The sequence below is a fragment of the Macrobrachium rosenbergii genome, chromosome 12 (genome assembly GCF_040412425.1).
Source record: "Macrobrachium rosenbergii isolate ZJJX-2024 chromosome 12, ASM4041242v1, whole genome shotgun sequence".
Lineage (NCBI taxonomy): Eukaryota > Metazoa > Arthropoda > Malacostraca > Decapoda > Palaemonidae > Macrobrachium > Macrobrachium rosenbergii.
The window spans coordinates 47766675-47785177 of NC_089752.1; the positions used below are offsets into that span (position 1 = coordinate 47766675).

Consider the following 18503-nt stretch of genomic DNA (forward strand, 5'->3'; position numbering starts at 1 on the left):
TTTGCCTTCTTTTTGGAACAGTTCTTAAGAGATGTTTGTTGCTGTTTTGCTCAGTAGTAAGCGTAATCATCAATTTCAACTAATACAGGATATTGTGCAGTCCAAAACATCAGATGCTTAAGATGTCACAGACAAGGTGGCTGTCCAGAGGACACGTTATCACAAGGATAATAGAGCAGTGGGATGCTCTGAAACTCTTTTTGAAGCTGAAATGAAAACGGAATCTGTGAAATTCGACGGTGCAGAAATATACAAAACTCTAGTAAATTGTGGGACTAAGCATATGCTTCTATTTTTAATTATATCATTGGCAAAGTAGAAAAGATAAATCTGGAATTCCAGTCTGAATGTTTTAGACTGGGATCGTTTATGCTATAATTGCAGATGAATACAGAAGTATACTAGCCATGTTTATTAGAGAAGATGTGGTGTTAACTAAAAAACTTGATGATATTGATCCACTGACAATTCTCTGCACAAGAATCTAGAAGAAATTAATTTGGGTAGTCGATGCAGGCACAGCTATTGAAAGAACCAATAGCGGACAAAGGGCAAAGAAAAGGTTCTTGTTGGATTGCCAAAAATTTTTAGTGGAACTGTGTAAGCAGATTAAAAGAGATTTCCCCTTGCAGAAGACTGTCTACTAGCTAAGTTGCATGTTATTGAACCCAAAGAAGCTCTAAACCCTAACAGACGTGTGAGTCAATTGCTGAGCTTGCTATACACTTCCCAACTCTTGTTATGGAAAAGAAGATTATGATGATTTGGAAGATCAGTGGCAAGACCTACTTACAGCAAAAAGAAAGTTTGAGAGATTTGAGTGACAAGGCAACTTCATTCTGGCAAGAAATATTAACTGTCAAAGATGGCAATAATCATGTAAGTATCAATTGCTTTCAAAATTAATGTGTGGCCTATTGGCCTTACCCCATTCCTCTGCCTGCGTAGAAAGGATATTTTCTATAGTAAATATAATTAAGACAAAGCAAGCTAATAGACTTCAAGCAGAGGCAGTTGCCGATCGAATACTTGCTAAACAAGCCATTTCACGTCATGGAGGAGAATGTTATGTGTGGAAACCATCCCCATCACTCATCAGTGATGTCAAAACTGGCAAGTGTCATCAACGCTATGTCCAGAGAACCAGTCAACATGATGAGGCAACTTTGCATAGTTGTGAGCCTGAAAATGTTGATGACCCACCCCTTCCTATCTTTCTTCAATAATGTATTTATGTATGAGGTAAGACCCATTTTTGTGGCATTGTTGATGTTAGCCTATAATTCTAAGTGTTATTTACGCTCTAGACAATCTTGGCTTTTTTTAGCCAATCTTGTCTTTTTTTAGAGGGCAATCTTGGCTATTTATATTTTTTGGAGTGGCAACCCTGCTTCCGTGGAGGTTCATCGGCTTAGCGAAGATTCAGAGGAGGAGGATGTAGGCAACAACAAAAAAAGTCCACAATCGACTGCAGGAAGTGATATACCTTCAAATTCTGACATTGTTAATATGTTACTCCAACAGAATCAAACTCTCATGAAAATTATTCAGAAAGGGTAAGGTTTTAAATTTTGTTTACAACGAAAACGTCATATGGAAAGCAGCGGAATTGGACTTGTGACGTCATCAATGCAAATGGCGGCCCACATACGTAAGTTGTTGTTATTTTGAAAGGTTCGAGCAGCCATTTCCGAACATAGCGTAAGTAGCTTAAGCAATGCATGATTACAACTTTAAATAATAGGAGGAAACCAATTAAATGCTCCACGGGATAAAGAAACTTATTACTAGGTATACAAAACTAAGTGCTTGCCTGACACTCAAAAACCCGCAGCTTAATAGTAACTAGTAGGCTAGACCACAGGTAAGTTAGGCCGTTTGGGTTCACAATTCCACTTTTCAACCTATCGACATTAGCCTAGGTATCAAAGCGATCTGCAAGGACAACATATGAGGCAGGTCAGATTATGTCAATAATAACAGAACTAAACCTAACATATTCACTTAAATAAGGTCCTGAATTAACCTAAGAGGGCTATTTGAGTCGTGAACCCCATTGCTTGACTTCAGCCTTCTAGGTCCGCTGCTGTCCATATTCATTAGACCTGTTGAACAAAAAATTGAAATTAAATTATGGAAAATAAATCACTGACAATAACACATTCATCTCGGCAGAAGTGGTTCACCTGCTAAGAAGAATGAGGGCCCCCACCTACTAAGCACTGAGACGATCACCTGAGTTACCTGAAAGTGCAAATTTAAACCTCTTTTCCTTTTACAATAACGAAGATGAAAATGATTATTGAGGATTTCAACCTTCTTACCTTCCATAAACCCATTCCTTCATATATTTCCACCAATTTCAAAGCTGAACCATCTTTTTCACAGAGAAGGGAAAATTCTTTTGAACAACTCATTATTAGCTTTAACTTTCAGTGAAGGCCATAGTGATAATCTGGATAAATTCTTTGTTAGTAGTCAAAATAAGGAGTTCTCAGACTTTTTAAATTGATCAATACTCCAAAGTTGAATTTCTGGCCTGAAGGTAAGATATTTGATGATAGCCACAGAGGAAATTTTTCTATGACATAGAAAATATTAAGATGAGTATTTCCGCCTTTCAAGGGCATGCAGCACTGGCACACATAGTATATCCCTCTAAAGTAAATGACATTGAGTTCCTGTCCAAGATTATTATTGGTCCTCTGAGAAGGAACATAGACTTAGTAAAAAATTTGATAAGGAATTTTAGAAGTAGAGCACTTCCTAGATACCTCAAGGAAGAGATGAGAGATCTCATAATCAAAGCAGACATTAGAGAAATTTGGAATATAACTGAAGACCAAAAAACTGCCATTGCTGCCTGCTTTCATAAGGGTCCCCTCCTCAGAGGAGGGCCAGCAAACTTCAGGGGTAGGAGATTCAACTTTGGTGGCAGATTTCAGGGAAGAAGGTACAATTTCCCCAAAGGAGGGAGGTCCCAAAATAACTTTAGCTTTGGATTAAAGTCTGGCCACTTAGAAGAGGTAATAGGAGGTGGGTTGGGGGGAGATTCCAAAATGGACAATGAATAATTCAGGAGCCAAAAGAAAAGAAAGACAAATAAATTTTTCTCCATCCAAGAAATTGAGCCATGCTCAGCACCAGTTTTTAATGCACCAGTGCACAATAAGCTTAACTCGGCACCAGACCAAAATGCTTACTCAGCTCCAGACCATGAGTTTTACTCCGCACCAGTTGATAACGAGTTTTACTCCACACCAGTTGTTAATGAGCTTTGCTCAGCACCAGACCACCATGACATTGGGCCAAATGGCACAAAGAAGGATGGAAGACAAGAGACCTTGCCGCCTGGGCCTCAAACTCAATGTATAACTCCTCCCAGACCCAGAAAACAAGATAGGTAAGTCACTACAAATGAATATTAATAGTTGGAGAAAGCTTCCAATGTCACTTTTGCTTGTAAAATTATCAGTGAAGGGGGTGAGAATTCCATTTAATAATAAACTAAAGCCCAGAGATCATTAAAAGGGTAGGTAAAATAGATTTTATTCAGCTAACAAGCGGAAAATTTTGGAACAATGTGATAGACTGTTAAAACTAGGAGTCATAGAGCAGATCCCCAGAACTTCCTTTACTACTCAATCACATATTCTATAAATTAAAACCAGACGGAACAGTACGACTAATCTTTGACATGAAGGTGCTTAACACCATGATAAGAAAACCTTTCTTTACCATGCTCAAGGCTAATACAATATTTCCCTATCTACATCTAAACTCTTGGGCCTGCAAACTAGACCTAAAAGATGCTTATTGGCACATTCCATTACATGCAAGTAGCCAGAAATTTCTAACCTTTAAACTAGGTAAAAGGAAGTTCAAATGGACTGTGGTACCCTTCGGACTAAAGACAGCGCCTTATATTTTTTCAAAGATAATGTACACGGTGATCAAGCACATTAGAACTACACATAACATCCTAATATTCAACTATCTTGATGACATTCTTATATTAGCAAAAAGATTATCTCATGCATGTAAAAATCACATTCAGCTAGTCATCAGGATCTTATCAGACTTAGGATGGAATATCTCTTTAGGAAATCCACAATTGAACCAACTCAAAGAATTGAATTTTTAGGAGTGCATTATTAATCTGGTTAAGAAAACCATGAAACCCATTCAGAAAAACATGAGAAGTGTATCAAATTGGCCCAAAAGCTTTCTCCAACTTGTTAAATCTGGCCTTCATTCATATCAGATGTTAATTGGAGCATTAAATTTCAGTGCTTCCTATACAAGCTGGGGAAGGTTCCATCTTAAATATCTCCACAGATACCACAGTTATTTTAATTCAGGGTACACCACAGTTATTTTAATTCAGGGTACAAAATCATTCCACACTCCTTCAAAAAATACCTAAAGCCCTGGGAACAGAGACAACTGTACAGAGAGATTAACATTCCAAAAACAGAAATAGATGCAGAACTTTTCACAGATGCTTCCAACCAGGGGTTGGGGAGGAGCATTAGTAACAGCAGGTAAAATATACTCAATAAATGGAACTTGGACACATGAAGAATCCTCCCTTCATATTAATGTAAAGAGTTATTAGCTTGCTTTTATTCTATGGAACACTTCAGTACAGGTTATACAATAAAGTAGTTTTAATACATGTTGATTCAAAGGTTACTAATAGTTGGCTAAGGAAGCAGGGTAGTATCAGAAACAAGTTAGCTCATGAACTCTTAAGGAAAATACTAGGCATTATAAAGGTTTACAACATACAGATAAATTCCATATGGATCAGGGGAGTAAAACGTAAACCAGTTGCTGGCTAGCAATTACTTTAATAGCTCTAATGATGTGGGGTTACATGGTCCCATGGCAACCCATTTAATCGGGCCCTCGTTCAATACGACGCATGTGGGGGTACGAATCCCTTGGTGCACAAGGCACCCTTGACCACAGCGAGGGTACGTAGTCACATCGTGTTAACACTTTCTCTCCAGTGTCCCAGAGGTACGAACTCCCTGGTGCTGACAGTTTTTTTTCTCTCATTGTGAGGGCACTAAGCCTGTGGTCCTGCTCGGCACTTGCACAGAGAGCAAACATTTCTACCAGAGCCCAGGACTGTTCCAAGCACAGTTACACAGTGTCGGGCAGTGCCAAGGACACTTGCATCGCACGCACATACATTCCAAAATGGACAAGCGAATAATTCAGGAGCCAAAGAAAAGAAAGACAAATAAATTTTTCTCCATCCAGAAACGCAATAAGGTTAAGCATGTTTTGGACAAATGAAATACATGTGTGACTCTACCAACGTTAACATAAGGAATATGCTTAACCTTATTGTCCTTAACCTAACCTAACCTAGGAGTTGTATGTCATGGAGTATATGGTAAAACTGTAGACTAATCCTGTGTCCTGGTTCCTGCCAGTCACCGACTGGAATATTTACTGCCTATTGTTTATGTGTATGACTTTTGATTATGCTTATGTTATTCACCATCATTGTTTATAATTTGACTTTCATCCCAAAGGGCACAATTTTATAATTTGACTTTTTCATCCCAAAGGGGCTTGTGCTAAACATGGCATCCATTTTCATTAATCCTAAGCCTTACCTAATCAAGGGCTCAGGTCAACATGACTGGCAGAATCTTAAATATGAAGTACAGAAGATTATCTCATCTTAAATATGAAGTACAGAAGATTATCTCAAACTAACTTTGTACACTGGATCTTATCTAATGTTGAGGCACCCAGTCTCCTTAGCATGGCTAACAGCATATTCCTTATGTTAACGTTGGTAGAGTCACACATGTATTTCATTTGTCCAAAACATGCTTAACCTTACTTCCGTGGAGGTTCATCGGCTTAGCGAAGATTCCGAGGAGGAGGATGTAGGCAACAACAAAAAACGTCCACAATCGACTGCAGGAAGTGATATACCTTCAAATTCTGACACATTGTAATATATTTACTCCAACAGAATCAAACTCTCATGAAAATTATTCCAGAAAGGGTAAGGTTTTAAATTTTGTTTACAACGAAAACGTCATATGGAAAGCAGCGGAATTGGAAGTGTGACGCCAACAGCATCTGGTGTTCCCAGGCGGTCACCCATCCAAGTACTGACCAGACCCAACGTTGCTTAACTTCGCTGATCGGACGAGAAGCGGTGCTTTCAACGTGGTATGGCCGTCCAGTGTTGCCACTTTGTGGGAATTTCCCACAAATCTGTGGGAAAAATGACCTTTTGTGGGACCCTTAGTGGGAGAACCATTTCCAGATAGTTTTGTGGGAATTTTTTGTGGGAATTTAGCTTATTTGTGGGAATCTTTGTGGGAGTGATATATTGATCATGATATGACTGATTATTTTAAAATCAGTGATTAAGTAGTAAAAAAGTATCATCAATAACCGGATGTTAAAGGAGAGATGCATAATCTGGAACTCTTTGTACTAAGAAATAAGGCTTATATTAGAATTCAGTTTGTATAGATTGCCCTCATTACATCAAGCTTAATACCAACCGTACCAACGCACAGGTTCGGAACTTGAACTGTTACGTCTGTTTATTCCAAGATAAGTGTGTTGGCTCGGTAACTTTGGTTGATTTTGATTTTGTCAGACGCCTGCTTGGTGATGACAGTGCCTTAATAACATCAGTGAATTTTGGTGTTGTGATGGACATTAAGCCTGTTCAATTTTAGTTTGTAATAATATGTCGTCTATTCGTGATTGGCTGAAGACTGGAGGAAGTAAGTACAAAATTACTGAATTATTTTGTGTTCTCATAAAATAGAAAATTAATGATCTTGACATTCAGATATAGGCTACAGGCTGACATAGCCTAGAAGGCCTACCTATACACGTAATATATAGGCTACTACAATAGTTTCATGGTTTGTAGGATCAAGTTTGATATAGGCTAGGCCAATCCATTGATTTTCATAGACAAGGCTATAACCTACTACATGCCTAGGCTGAGGCACATCATTGTAAGTTTTCTTGAGAATTGCTGTAAGTTATAGCTTAACGTTAGAGCTATGCTGTAGTTCATGGGCCTACTAACCAAGCTGTTGCTAGTGTTACGTGCTAGCCTAATTCTAAATCACTAGGCTTAGGCAACAGCTTTTTCCATTTGTTTTAGAAAATTTGACATTATGTCCCAGAATTTTAGTTTAGCCTAACTTAGTATTAATTTGGGTTGCAATGTTAATCTGTATCATAGGGCAAAAAAAATCTTTTTTTTTAGCTGTGCTCAGCAAACCCAGTGCTCAGGAACTACTTTTTGAAATAAGATAATTTTATGCATACTGTACTTGAACTGAACAGGAGTGGAGCCAAGGTCCCGAAATTTCTCATTTTTTCTTTTTGGAGATAGTCCTGCAATAAAAGAATCCCATTGAATTAGTCTTAGACCTAAGCCTTCAGCTGAGAATAACGGTTCCTTATCGACAGTCTTAAATTTAATTGTAGAAAGGTACAATTCTGTTTTAGACGGCTTTGCCATGCTTACTTTACCGTTGTTTTGATGTTATGTCATCAATCAGCTGATCAGGTAAGGCAGTGGTAAAAAGTCGATTTTGTCATATAACGTCTTGCTATTGTTTTTTTCTTAAACAGTAAGACGGTCTTGCCTTGTTTATGACAAAATGCAACTGTGGAAATCCATGCCCTTCAACTTCCATTGATTATTTTTCTGTGCAATTGCTAAGTGGCCTAGCCATGCAAATTTTGCTTTTCTCTCTCTCTCTCTCTTCGGTCATATTAGCCCAAACATGTTTTATTTTGGAAAGGTGATACACGTGCAAATGTTAAGAGAACAAGGCAAAGTGATTCAGAACAGTCAGAAATAGATGACCCTCTTCCTGTGGTAACAGCTGATCCCAAACCGGGTCGTTTAAGCCATGACAGTTCTATAGATAAAGGTGGCTGCTGCTAATGAACATATGAATGTAGTAGTATTATTATAATCTAAAGAAGAATATTTATATGGTCTGTTTTGTTTCAATTTTGGAAGATGGCTGTTTCTAATAGTAATAAAATCATTCGATCATCATTGTTAGAGTATATATATATATATATATATATATATATATATATATATATATATATATATATGTTTTTTTACTTTTTACTTAGGCAATTGTTTTTACTTTTTACTTAGGCAAAGACAAGACTGATGAAAATGTTTCCTATCCTGTCCATGAGGCTATTAATGATCCTAAACCCAGTGGTTCTGGTGTTATTCCTAAGAATCCATCTGCAAGCAAAGGTTAATAATATTTTTTTCTTTTTTTCCCAAAAGTAAGATTTGTTATCATATAATTGAAGGAAGATAACTCTGTTGAATTCATTAGGCTACATGTATTAAGTTGTCAATATAGGCTACGCCCAGGCTATATTTTTTGAAAAATATATCTTTAGTAGACCGTTACAATATAGCTTGATATATTATGAGTCGTTAAACTCTTTGTCACTCTTTAAAGTCTTTGTATATTGAGATTTATTCAATCAACATATGGGTAAAAGTGTGAAAAAGAAGATTCTTCAAGTTAAAACCCCTAAACCAGTAGATTTAGATGATGCTAGGCCTGATCCTTCTGCAAGTAAAGGTGCTAGATCTGTAGATACAGGTGAGGTTTATTTTATAATTAAAGTCCTGTCTTTTATATTTTGATGAAAAGGATAATAATGAGTAAATATTATGAAATTCATAACTACTGTTTCCGTTTTATATGGTTAGTCATATTATGTGCTACATTATATATATACTGTAAAGATATGTAATGTGATATGTAGCATAGACTAATACACTGATTATACCTGTCACAGAAATCAGGGATGAGACTGTTAGTAACAAAAAGACCCGGTATGGCCAAAAATACCGGCATTCATGGAAAGTGATTCAAGATTCAAAGGTATGAATGTAGCCTACTATTACGTTATGTACGGTATTCCATTTCATTTTTAAATAGACCTAAAGATAGAGTAATTTTTGGTCTGAGAAAAATTAACAGCAAGTGGGAGCAATATTATAGTACAGTACTGGTGATATAGTTTACTAACTCAATATTTTTAACATAGTGCTATAAATTGATAATACAGAGTAGCTTTTGAAAATTATTTGCAATATTTTGGGGGGATTTTCTTATGTACAGTATCAATTTACATAAAATGCAGACATGATCCACTGATAATTATTAGATACTAAAGTAGTACTGTTTTCATTGACAGGATGGTTGCAACCATTTCCTGAAAAGGACAAATCTAAGGCTAGGTGCAACCTCTGTGGGACTATTTTACAAGTTCACCTGAAATCTGTATCTGGTCATAGCTTCAGGAAAAAAACATAGGATATTGCAAAGTCATCAGGGACTAAAGTTCAGGAATCCATCAAAAAAAGCGTCAACCAATTTTGAATGATCCAACAAAAACAGCTGAGTTGAAGCTGGCAGTTTTATAACAGAACATTCGTCTAATTTGGCTGTTGATCATTTAGGTGAATTAATACCGCAACTAGATGATACAGCCATTAACCTTAAGAAAATTAGAACTACACCGTTCTAAATGTTTTCGTTTACAAAAACAAGTAATTGCTCCAAGTTTTGTAAAGCAACTGAGAGAAGAAATTGAAATAAACATTTCAGTTTGACTGCTGATGAAAGTACCAATGAGGCTAAAATTTCTTGTTTGGCATTAAGCATTGATTTTTAGTTCTAGTAAAGGATGCATAGTTGATACATTTTACCGCCTTGTTTCCTTAAGGATACTACTGCAGATAGTGTTTACAGGGCTGTTAAAGATTGCTTGCAGGAGGATGATTTAGATGTAAATAAACTAGTAGGGATTGGTACGGATGGCGCAAGTGCCATGATTGGACGAACACTCTCTCATAACTTTGCTGCAAAAAAGATAACCCCAATATAACTCTTGTTAAATGTGTTTGTCATTCTCTTTACTTAGCAGCAAGCAGGGCTTGTGAAAAGCTGCCTACAATTCTTGATTTCATTGTCAGAGAAAGTCACATGGTTTTCAAATAGTCCAAAGAGAATGCGCATTTATGCAGAGTTATATAAGGTTATGGAAGACTGTGCACCTAAGAAAGTTCAGGTTTAGCCAGTACTCGGTGGTTGTCCCGTTTGGAGGCGATCAATGTTATTCTTGATCAATGGGATGCACTTAATCTTCACTTTGAGCTCTCTGCAAAAGTGAACGGTGTTATGCAGCTAATGGCTGGAGTAAAGCCTACAAAGATCCTCAAAATAAGCTATACTTACTGTTTGTTCGTAAAACACTGAGGAAGTTATTAGATTAACAAGCTTTTTCAGGGACAAAACGTCGACATTACGAAACTCGTGGAAGATCTTATAGACATGTATCGCAATTTAATGCAAATAGTTATTTGAACCTAGTTTTTATCAAAGTGCTCAAAAGAAAAATATTCCCAAACTTGAGTTCCAAGTTACCTGATTCCCCTTAAGTACATCAATTTTGGATGAATTCAATAATTACGCTGGAGAGTGCTCGTTGAATGAGAGTCAGGTATCTTATGTAAAAGAGCGTTGCCAAGGAATTTGTGTTGGAACTTTTGAATCAAGTTCAACTGAGATTACCCAGTAATGTTGATACCCTTTTTATGTTGAAGAAACTGCATCCAGCAGTTGCCCACGTCTAAAGTAAAGGTAATATTGTACCACTTGCATGTAAATACAAGAATACATTTAGAGATATAGATAGTTTGGAAAATGAATGGAATGTTATTCATTTAGAACAGTGGTCCAGTTCCTCCTGTCTAAAAGACTGTGTCAGCTTTTGGGCGAAGGTTAGTGAGAAAGAGATTCTGCCGGAGAGCAGAAATGCCCACAATGTTTCTTCTTTAGCTTTATCTCTACTTTCATTACCTTTTTTCTAATGCATCGGTAGGGAGAATATTCTCAAAGATGAATGTAGTCCATTCAAAATTAAGAAATCCTTCCATGTGCAGTCAGTGAAGCTATTTTGAAAATTAGATATGGTTTATCACGACAAAAATATTTCATGTGTAAATTTCACACCATCTAGAGATATGCTAGCAAATTTCAATGCTAAGGGTGAAGTTAATGTTGCAGCAGAAGAAGAAGAAGAGGTTGACGAAATTATAGCTATTGAAACAGAGTAAGAGGAGGAGGAGGGAAGAAAAGATCATGAAAATATGTCTGATCACTTCAATAAGTTTGAAATGCTACCGGAGAAAAAGAGATTCTGCCGGAGAGCAGAAATACCCCAATGTTTCTTCTTTAGCTTTATCTCTACTTTCATTACCTTTTTCTAATGCATCGGTAGGGAGAATATTCTCAAAGATGAATGTAGTCCATTCAAAATTAAGAAATCGCTTCCATGTGCAGTCAGTAGAAGCTATTTTGAAAATTAGATATGGTTTATCACGACAAAATATTTCATGTGTAAATTTCACACCATCTAGAGATATGCTAGCAAATTTCAATGCTAAGGGTGAAGTTAATGTTGCAGCAGAAGAAGAAGAAGAGGTTGGTGAAATTATGGCTATTGAAACAGAGTAAAGAGGAGGAGGAGGAAGAAAAGATCATGAAAATATGTCTGATCACTTCAATAAGTTTGAAATGCTACCGTATTTCTAGATTCTATGTTCTCATATTTATTTGAAGGCCTGTCGGTAATTATTTTAATTTTATATTTTCAAGTATATGTCTGATCACTTATTAAGATTGAAATAATATTTCTAAATTCTATGTTCTCACACTTATTTGAAGGCCTGTGTCAGTAATTATTTTAATTTTATATTTTCAAGTATATGAATGATCACTTCATTAAGATTGAAATAATATTTCTAAATTCTGTGTTCTCTCACTTATTTGAAGGCCTGTGTCAGTAAATATTTTAATTTTATATTTTCAAGTATATGTCTGATCACTTCATTAAGATTGAAATATTTCTAAATTCTATGTTGTCACACTTATTTGAAGGCCTTTGTCAGTAGTATTTCATATTTTCAAGTTGAATATATAGTTTTATGATCAATAAGATTTTCCAGTTGAAGAACCTACATATAATATATTCACAATAAAGTTGATTTTTGTGGGAGAAATCTGTGGGAGTTGAGAATTTTTTGTGGGTAGCAACACTGCCCAGGGCCCAGTAGCCTAATGGTCCTTACCGAGTTACCAGCCTAATTGCGACCGCCAAATAAGCCAATGTGTTAACATCAGTTTTCTGGAAGGAGTGTATTTTACTTAGCATAACTATGTCTTCCGACTCCTCACCTAATCGTACACCTGAACCTAAAAGTAAACATGTCGCTTACACACAGAAATACTGTGAAAAGTGGGAAAGTGATATAAAATTTAAGAACTGGTTAACCAATAGTAGTAAAGGACCTCTTTATTACCATTGCAAAGTGTGCAACTACGATGGAAAAGCAGGGAGATCTGAAATAGGAAGACATGCAGCGGGAATGAAAACGTGAATAAAGTTAAATGTTTGAAAAGTACTAGAAGTGTTTTTTTAAAAAACGATATGTCATCCGTAAGTGGATATGGTAAAACAGAAAAGCTTGTGAAAGAAGGTGAAATTAGGTTAGCAGCAGCCATCAGTGAGCTTAATTTGCCTTTTACGTCTTCTGATCGACTAGTTCCTCTTATAAAGGCAGTGTAAAGGCAGTAAGTCCTGACCCTGAAGTGGCTAAGAAAATAAAGTGTGGTAAGACAAAATGCAAAGCCATTGTGAAGAATGTGTTAGGCAGAAAAGAGCAGGATGATTTGCATAACCTACTGAGGAACAATTGTTTTTCTTTGATAGTGAATGAGTCCACAGACCGTGGGTGCACTAAACATCTTGCTCTGATAACTAGGGCTGCTTCAGTGAAAGGTGTAAAAGAAATGTTCTTGACTCTTGCTTCAGTGAAAGGTGTACAAGAAATGTTCTTGACTCTTGTTCCCCCTAGAAAGTGCCACTGCTTCCAGTATATATGAACATATTAAGTCTGTGTATAATGAGTTGAATATACCTTACAAGGATAATATGATAGGATTCGCTGCGGATGGGGCTAGCGTGATGATGGGGAAAAATAACTCCCTTTCCACCCACCTTAAACAAGACATTCCAAATTTGTTCGTGATGAAGTGTACTTGTCACTCGTTTCAACTCTGTGCTTCTTACGCATGTGAAAAGCTACCTAGGTGGGTTGAAGATCTGGCTCGTGATATATACAATTACTTCCTGTCTCCAAAACAGACCATGGCTTTAAAGGAATTTCAAGAATTCGCAAATGTAAAACCACACAAGATACTCCACCCATCCCAAACACGACGGTTATCCTTGCACAGTATGGTGAAAAGACTGCTAGAGCAACTTCCAACATTAAAACTGTTTTTTACTCAAGCAGCATTGGAAGATCGACTGGTAGCAGCTGAGACTATATTGCAAAAATTGAATGATCCAAACACTAAACTGTATGTACCTAGAATTTCTAGATCACGTCCTACCATTTTTCTGTGACCTTACCAAGGAAATGCAAGTTCAAGATCCAAAGATATACACTCTCAAAGACAGAATATCTGCAGTCTTGGTTACTATACTTGAGTGTTACATAAAACCAAGCTACCTAAACCCGACACCACTAGATAAGATTAGAATCTGTGACCCAGGAAATTTTCTTCCATTAGAAGACATGTATCTTGGTGGAGGGGTAACTGCAACACTCCAGGCAACACAGAACTTAATTCACAAAGAACACTTACACCACTTTAGGTTAAGATGTCTCGACTTCTATAAAGAGAGTGCACTCCAAATCATGCAAAGATTTAATCTCTCTGATCCAACATATAAAGATCTGAAAGCTTTGAATCCTCAAAGTATTATGAAGAAAACTATCCCAGCAGTTGCACCATTGGCATCGAAATTTCCAAACATTGCTAATGAAAATGACCTCAACTGTATTGATCTTGAGTGGCGTTTACCGGGAAACACAGAAATAAAATGTTAAAAGTGACATTAGTGCATGGGAATTTTGGATGAAAGTGAAAGATATGAAGGAAGGTGACGACACACCCCTGTTTCCTTTACTAGGAAATTTTATGGTAAAATTATTGTCATTACCACATTCAAGTGCCCGTGTAGAGAGGATTTTCTCTCAGGTTAACTTAATGAAAACAAAAACTAGAAATTCCTTAACACTGAAACTTTAATTGGAATGTTGCATGCTAACAGAAACACTGAGACTCGGGAGAGCGTCTCGTTCACAAGAACAAAGCTTAGGTCATGACGCATGCATGCATGCAGGAGAGAGCGCACCTGTAGCTTGCACATCTGCATGTCTGTGCTTTGCCTTTATTTTTCCTAGAATACAACTCCTGGCAAATCGTGAGTTTTCCTCATGCAGGCGTTATGCTTTTCTGTGTCACACACACTCATTAATACTTTCTTCTCTCTTTCTCTTCTTTCTTCTTCTTTCTTCTTTCTTTCTCTCTCTTCTCTCTCTCGTATCAAAATAGGCTATTGTTACTCTTTTATAAGTTGCCACTTCATCGTTGCTACTAAAATCGTGACATTGCCGTAGAATCACAGCGTTTGGAGCAACAGAGAGAGAGAGAGAGAGAGAGAGAGAGAGAGAGAGAGAGAGAGAGAGAGAGAGAGAAAATTGTTGATAATCTTGGGGAATTGAGCCGATTAAGATGAATACATGGTGGCTTAAATTACGTTATTTTAAGAGACTCCTCCTCCTAGTTTTGAAATGGATGTTAAATCATTTAAATATAAAAGGCTCAACGACAAATGGTAAAAATACTTTATATTTTCTAGGAAATGAAATACAGTGCAGAACGAGTTTCTAACGCGTTCAACCTGTGACTGATGCCTGAGCACAACGTTTGATATCGGCACCCTGGTACTGATCGAGTCCTGCCCCTCAAGAGGATAACGAATCTGAGTAGTAGCTACCCATACTTCTTTTTGCAGAAATGCCTGCTTAGGATCCCATTGAAGTGGTTGTTTAATTCTGTTATAGATGGTTAAAATTCGTGTTATTTAGCATTCAAGTGTTATTACTGGTTATTCATAATTTGATTAGATATAGTAAAATCTTGTAAAGAAAAATATAGGGTTGACCAAAAGAAAGAATCATTGTTCTACCTTTCTCCCATTAATCATCAGAAAGTGATTTTGTTGTTAGAATCATTTTGTAATTTACTATCCGTTTATATTACATAACATTTCTTTTTGCATATTTTCATGACCGGATAATTTTTTTTCAAAAAGTTTACCGAAAAATTTTAGGAAAACTTTAAATGTAGCTCATCCTTTGATTTTTTTCCCATTCGCAGAGACCAAGCTCATTTTGGGGGTAAGAAAGAATCACAAGGCCCCGGTAGCCCCTGTGTATTAAATATTAATGACTCCTTGACCGTTCATTCCCAGGGGAGATACTTTTGCACCATACTATGGTTAGTTCAAGGGGCAAAGAAAATCAAATCACTGATTTTTTTCAGAGACAGACTTGATTTTTTGTTCCCAAGTGTGAGTCAGCTTTACCAGAGCAAAGCTGATTTTTTTTCCCGATCATATTTTTTGTCAGTATAGTGTTCTTCAAAGCATAATAAATCGTTTCCCCATTTGTTGTTGAAATAAGTATTTGTCAGTCCAAGGACTGACTGACATGTTTAAACATCATGGGTTGAACTGCAGCATTACCCTTTTCTGTCCCTTGCTGCTATCAGAGTCAGGCTGTGACTGCCAATGATTTTTGAGGGATTTCTTCAAAGGAGAAGAGAGAAAACAAAAGACAGAGCCAGATTCTCCTGATTTTGGATGGCATCTCAGCCATACATCTGTAGAGATATACTAGTGGCAAAAGTGAAAATATCACTATCATCAAGCTTCCTGCACATTGTACAGATCGAGTGTTTGGTAATCCATTAGACGTTGCTTGCTAAGTGCCTTTAAAATCATACTTTTTGATGCAGCACTTTTAGACAACAGCATACATCAGACAGGGGCACGAGTGCCATTACAAAAATGTGGCTTTGTGAATATGCTGTGCAGTGTCTGGAAGCAGGGTCTTTTGACTGACAATGCCTCCCAACAGTCAGGTTTTAAATGAAAATGCTACTGAATTTATCCTTGAATCAGAAAGCATAACAAAGATCGCCTTTGTCCCGTGAAATTGAAAACCTTCAAAACATGGCTGGACAGAGGTGCCCAAAAGATGACGAAAATAACTGTGGTATTGATGCTATGACTGATAAGGAGGCATCAACGACTCACAACTGGATTCCATCATCAGCAATTCAGCAGGATGTTTCACAGAGATCTACTACCAGCCAAGAAGTAACGCTAGTGCCTGGAGCAGATGTAGACAACGTCTTTTGATCCATCAACCATAGCTCAAGAAGGATCACCAGGCTGCAGTCAATGGCTGGATGTTCAAGGCCCCACTGATAAAGATGAACTTTGAAGATATTAAGAAGGATATTCAGCAGCGAGGGAACACTTTATGCTAAAAATTTGAGTTGGACGGATCTCGCTCAATGAAATTTAAGCAAGGGCTCACAACAGTGAATGAAGTTTAACATCCCTGGTAGCAGGAAAAGGAAATCACCGGAAGAGATTTTGAATTCCAGAGGACGTAGTGAACACATCCTCTCACAAGAAGAAAAATCAACATGCATAGCCAAATTATCACTCAAGGAGAATGCAGTAAGGAGCTATGTGTCATTTTTAGTTCCGAAAGGAAGAATGAATATGAAGTTACAAGAGAAAGAAAGGATCCTGAACTAATTTTCCGACAGCACAACAACATGAAGAAATAAACTTGGAAAGGATTCTGCTGATGACGTGTTTCAGCTTTGATAAAGATGAAAGGACATGGAATGTGAACATGAAGTGGTACCAGCTCCAACAGAAACAGGCATTCCTGTAATATCAGAAGATTCTGCTTGAGTACCATGCAGTATACTACACTGAACCACGAATGATTTATTTTTGGGGAAAAATATTAAAAACCTTTGCAAACGATGAAGGCGGCAGTAACGAGAGCCTGCTGATTTCCCTACTAAAAGAAGAATATCTCCAGCAATCCTGCTGAATGGACCTGATTGAGCGGAACAATGACCAAAAGGACATTGATATTGTTGATACAACGTACATTTTCTATGGGCCAGAAGAACTTATGTGAAGAAAGGTTTCTTTTAGACTCTCAGATGAAATGCAGCATATGCTCGTCTAAAGAAGATAGAAAAGGATTTGTTAATTGAATTATAGCATGAGTATGCATGGATTACAATTCATACCAGAGAAATGATTTTTCGTTTTGTTTATGGAAATTGTAATGAAAAACTTTTTTTCACAATTAAATACCAAAATATACACTTTTTGTTATCTTTTGATATGATTTAACTTTTGTCTATGTAAACTTCCTCGATTTTAGCATGGAAAACGCATTTTAGTTTCTACACATGTTTCTTTAGCCAAAAATAAACGTGATTTGTTCTGTTCGATGTGATTTTTTTACCCCATTTCAGGGTAAAAATAAATCATCAAAAATATTATTAAAAACATTAAAGGTCCTAGGCTCAATTTTCATGATTTATTTAACATTGAATATTGATAAAAATGAAAAGGTTTCAGAATTGAAATAAAAAATCAAATAGAGGGAAAAATGAAAGTTTTGTGTTTTGATTGTTTTTTGCCCCACTTCGAAACAGTGCCTACAATAATTCTAGCATATGTTTGTATATTGAAACAATTTTTTTATGTCTACAAAAATTAAACTCTTAACTGTACATTCAGTTAATACATGTAGGCCAAAACGGAGTTTAAACAGTGAAGATTCCTGTAAGCTACAACTGTTTTAAAGTTACCCAACTTACTTGACGTCGCATACATGTGATAAATTTAATCATTGTGATTATTGTTCCCCGCTTTCATGAAAGCTAGGGGACGATACATCTCTTTCGTTAGTCTGTCTGTTTGGTCACAAAAATTTTAAGCTTGCTCAAATTTTTTTAATCATGAGAGACAGTGGTGACATATTTCACATGTGCATTTCTTGTGGCAATACCTTTCCATTGGTATCATAAATTTTGATCTGGTGACCTTCACCTGGACTTAATTTAACTTAGCTTGTAGGCCTAGTTTTCAATAACTATAACCTTGGTTTTCAATTGGTACCACAATTTGTGACTCCATTTGACATCCTTTTCCAAAACTATATATATATATATATATATATATATATATATATATATATATATATATATATATATATATATATATATATATATATATATATATTATATATATACATTATTATATATATACATTATTATATATATATACAAACATACATACATACAAATATATATACATTATATATACATTATATATATATATATATATATATATAGATATGAAAACTTGAAAGAAAATGGTACAAGTAACATTTTGATTTACTTTTGAGAAAGATAGCATTG

General features: G+C 36.4%; 1 long non-coding RNA gene and 1 other non-coding gene across 2 annotated transcripts in view; both read right to left on the bottom strand.

Moving 5' to 3' along the window:
* Window positions 1-1968: 1968 nt before the first annotated feature.
* The window catches only part of LOC136844231 (uncharacterized), a 121295-nt gene continuing 104760 nt past the window's right edge, over window positions 1969-18503 (bottom strand). Inside the window, exon 3 of the long non-coding RNA XR_010854783.1 lies at window positions 1969-2105. This is a non-coding gene — a long non-coding RNA (uncharacterized lncRNA). The remainder of the gene's footprint in view (window positions 2106-18503) is intronic.
* On the bottom strand, window positions 6101-6218 carry LOC136844512 (5S ribosomal RNA). Its single transcript, XR_010854906.1, has one exon. It is a non-coding gene; the product is annotated as a 5S ribosomal RNA (ribosomal RNA).